The sequence below is a fragment of the Onychomys torridus genome, chromosome 22 (assembly GCF_903995425.1).
Source record: "Onychomys torridus chromosome 22, mOncTor1.1, whole genome shotgun sequence".
Lineage (NCBI taxonomy): Eukaryota > Metazoa > Chordata > Mammalia > Rodentia > Cricetidae > Onychomys > Onychomys torridus.
Window position 1 is genome coordinate 19,441,114 of NC_050464.1, and position 4,379 is coordinate 19,445,492.

The window sequence follows — 4,379 nt, forward strand, 5'->3', positions numbered from 1 at the left end:
GAAATGCTCCCTCTGGATTTGTCCCAGCCCCCAGAGGACTTCCAAATGTGAGATGAGATGCTCACCTCTGAAGTCTTAGCTTTTTTTTTTTGATATAGGCTTTGAGGGGAAAAATACTCATTTTACAGAACTTTGCATTGGATCAGTGCTTACATGGAGCCGTGCACAGGTCTGTGATAGCTGCTAACCTAGCCCACCTTTAGTGGAATGCAATTTGAAGGATTTTTTTTTTTTGAGCTGAGGATCGAATCCAGGGCCTTGTGCTTGCTAGGCAAGCGCTCTACCACTGAGCTAAATCCCCAACCACAATTTGAAGGATTTTTAAAACATCTCTTTAGTGTTTACACATGCATATGTGTGTGGGCACATGTGTGCCATGGCATGCATGTGGGAGTCAGAAGACAACTTGGGGAAGTTGGTTTGTCTTGTCCCTAGAGACCTGAGGATCTAATTCAGGTTTTTGGTCTTGGCAGTAAGCACCTTTACTTCCTGAGCTATCAGGATAGTACAAGAATAATGACAACAATAAATAACAACAGCGATAATAATAAAAATGCGTGTGTGTGTGTGTGTGTGTGTGTGTGTGTGTGTGTGTGCGCGTGCGCCATGAGGTGTATTGGATGTCAGAAGACAATCTCAGGCATGGGTCCTTGCTTTCCGGCTTGTTTGAAATAGTCCCTTTCCTGTTAGCTGTTCTATGCACCGGGCTAGTTGGCCCATAAGCTTCTGGGGACTTTGTCTCTGCCTCCCACCTCAAAGCAGGAGTGCTGGCATTATCCACATGTGCACCACTGGATCCGGCTTTATGTGAGTTCTGGGTGTTGAACTCAGCTCCTCATGCTTGTTTCACAGATGTCCCATTGAGACATCACTCCAGGCCATGAGTGGAAGAATGTGAAGCCCAACATCATAGGGCAGGGTGGCTCACGTCTGTTGTCCTATCACTTGAAAGGCAGAGGCAGGAGGTTTGTCACAAGCCTGAGAACAGCAAGGACTACAAAGTGATACCCTGACTCAAAAAACAAAACAAAAGAAAACAAAAACAAAAATGACAAAACAAAATCTAAACTAGAGAAAAAGGTGATTTGCTACCCATAGGGATAATTGCGTGGAGGTGCCCCCATCACCGCACCTCCATTACCACCAGCATCCATGGATAGCTGTTCCACCTTCTGCCCCTCCCAGCCTCCACTCCACTGGCAAAAACCAGAGACTCTCCTGTGGAGTTGGGCTTAATGTCTCCTATTCATTCCCTAAGTGTTGGAAAGGATAATTGGGAGGTAATTGCATTACTACACAGTTTGTAGTTAACCTTCTATTTTGGCTCTTGATGTGCGTATCTTTGCTCCAGGAGTACATTAAGGGTAATTATAGGCAGTTCCCTGCCAATCCAGGAAAAGCCTTTGCAATGAATACAACAGCCCACCAGGAAGGAAGTCTTAGCAGAACTGAGCTGAACTAGATCCCCAAAAGCAAAGGAAGGAAGGTCAACTTGACATAAACTTTGGCCAAGTGGGGAGAGGAGTGAGATCAATATCCTATCTTTTCTTAAATTTTCTTCAAATTTTAAATTCTCTCTCTCTCTCTCTCTCTCTCTCTCTCTCTCTGCATGTGAGTGTGGTGCCCAAGGAAGCCAGAAGAGGGTGTTGTATCCTTTGAATCTTGAGTTTTAGGTGGTTGTGAGCTACTCAAAGTGGACTGTAGGAACCAAATTTGGGTCTTTTAGAAGATCAAATGCTTTTAACTACAGAGCCATCTCTCCAGTCCCTCATCTCCTCCCCCAATATTTCTGAGACAGAGTCTTTTGTAATCTAGGTTGGCTTCTAATACACTAGGTAGCCAAGGTTGAACTGAACCTCCTGTTTCTATTTCCTGAATCCTAGATATGTGCTACCAGTAGAGCACCTGCCTATAATCCCCCAGTGAGGTGCTAGGGGCATGACTCAGAGGTAGAGCACCACTTAGAATACCCTGGGGGTGAGGGGGCTCTAGGGATGTAACTTAGTGGTAGAGCATATTTTAGGACAGCCCAATGAAGGACTTTGGGTATGCATGGCTCACTGGTAGATGGCTCAGTAGTAGACCACTTGCTTAGTATATGCAAGGCCCTGGGATCCATACCCCCCCCCCCTACTCAGTTATCAATATTGCTGAAACATAGTGAATATTTTCCAAATACTTTCTCACTGCCCTTTCCCATAGGTCCAATATTAATTTTCTTGATGGCCAGAGGCAAATGAGGAATAGATTTCTCCATTGACCATCAGTGATTCCTTTCCATTGTTTTCCATCTCCCACTGTAATTCAAGCTGAGAGGACATTTCATTGCTCCCTGACCAACCACTTGGTAAGCAAGATGGATGGTCATTTGTTAACTGGGATTCGCCCACCCCACCTGAGTTAGGATCTCACTACTGTAGTAAGCTTTTCTGTCAGACTACATTTGGATCACCAGCCCCCAAATAATGACAAACAGACTTATTATTAATTGGCCTTTAGCTTAGAATTGTTTTCAACTAGCTCTTATAACTTAGTTAACTCATATTTTTTAATCTACATTCTGTCATATGGCTTTGTTACCTCTCCTTCATATGGCATATCTGAGTTACTCTGAATTTGCTGGTGAAATTCTAGATTCCTCCTCCTCTTCCTTTCTCTCCCCAGAAATCCCACTTATCCTCTCCTGCCTAGCTATTGACCATTCAAGCTCTTTATTAAACCAATCAGAAGGTGCCTTGGCAAAGACTAATCTTCACAGTGTACAAAAAGATTATCCCACAACATTCTATGTAACCCAGGCTGACCTCAAATTGGGATCTTACTGTCTCACCATTGTAAACATTGGGATTACAGGTGTGGACCAGCTCACTCATTCCATGTTTTTTAAGTATTCTTTTTATTAATTCTTTGAGATTTCATAAATTATTTTGATCATATTTACATCCCCCTTCAACTATGCCTCTCTGATCTACCTCCACTTTCTTACATACATAACCCCACATTCTCTTGTTTTGTTTTTAAAACCCACTGAGTCCAATTTGTGTTGCCCAATACTCTTGGACATGGGGCCAGCCCCTGGAGTGTGGTTGATCTAGTAGGGGTCACACTCTTAAAAAAAACCCACTCTTAAGTGCTATCAGTTACCAATAGAGCCTTAGTTAGGAGTGAACCTTCATACCCACTTGCTCTCTCTGTGAGTCTTTGTCTGCCTTGAGCTTGCACAGGTATTGTGTACACTGTCACAACCATCTTAAGTTCATATGTGCAACTGCCCTGTTGTGCCTGGAAATTGCTGCTTCTATGTAGTCATTCACTACCTCTGGTTCTTTCTGTCCCCTCTTCCATGACAATGATACCTGAACTTGGGAGGAGGATATGCTATAAACGTACTGTGGTAGTTTGAATGGGATGGGTCCCCATAAGCTCAGAGGGAGTGGCACTATTAGGAGGTGTGGCTTTGTTTGGAGCAGGTGAGGTCTTATTGGAGGAAGTGTGTCACTGTTGGGTGGGTTTAAGGTCTCCTTTGCTCAAGCTACACTCAGCATGACACTGTCCATTTTCTATTTCTGAGAATCAAGATGCAGGACTATGAGCTACTTCTCCAGCACCATGTCTGCTTGCACATCGCCATGCTTCCTACTGTGATGATAATGGACTAAACCTCTGAACTGTAAGCCAGGCTGATTAATTGTGTTCCTTTATAAGTTTGCTGTAATCATGGTGTCTCTTCACAGCAATAAGACCCTAACTGACACATGTACCATTTACTGATTGCTTTGGCAGCACATATACTAAAATTGGAACAAATACAGAGAAGATTAGCATGGCCCCAGTGAAAGAAGACTCTCAAATTCATGAAAGATTCCATATTTTTTTCCTAACTCAGAAATTATCTTCAACTGATAGCCACTTGCAATTGAACACTTAGTTTTTGCCAAGGGAGTCTCACTGGGGAAACAAACTATGCTTAAGGGTAGGCCCCAATGCCTAACAGTAGATGGCCAGCACCAAATGAACTCAATGACATCTTTGGAGGTTCTTTGTCTCATAATGTTTAATCAGGGTATTTTATTTTTATTTTATTTGTTTCACCTCCCAGGTCCTTTGTGTATATATTATGTATGGCTTCTGTTTTTGTGTTTTTATGGGGTTCTTGTGTGCATGAATGTGTGTGTCTCAGGGTCAATATGTGTTTCTTGTCCTTTTTTTGGGGCTCTTTTTCTTCTGTTTGTTTTGTCCTATTTTGACTTGTTTTGGTTTTATCTTTTTAAATTTTCTTATTATTCCTTAGATGCCTGTTTGTTTTCTAAGGAGAGACAGGAAGGGTGTGGATGTGAATAGGAGAGGCAATGGTAGGCAGGGAACTGGAAGGACTAGGG

At 42.8% G+C, this 4,379-nt stretch overlaps 1 non-coding gene across 1 annotated transcript; it reads left to right on the forward strand.

Annotated features, from left to right (window-relative positions):
- The first annotated feature begins 3,771 nt into the window (after nt 1-3,771).
- LOC118572837 lies at nt 3,772-3,874 on the forward strand. The gene has a single exon (XR_004943537.1). It is a non-coding gene; the product is annotated as a U6 spliceosomal RNA (small nuclear RNA).
- Nucleotides 3,875-4,379: the final 505 nt, after the last annotated feature.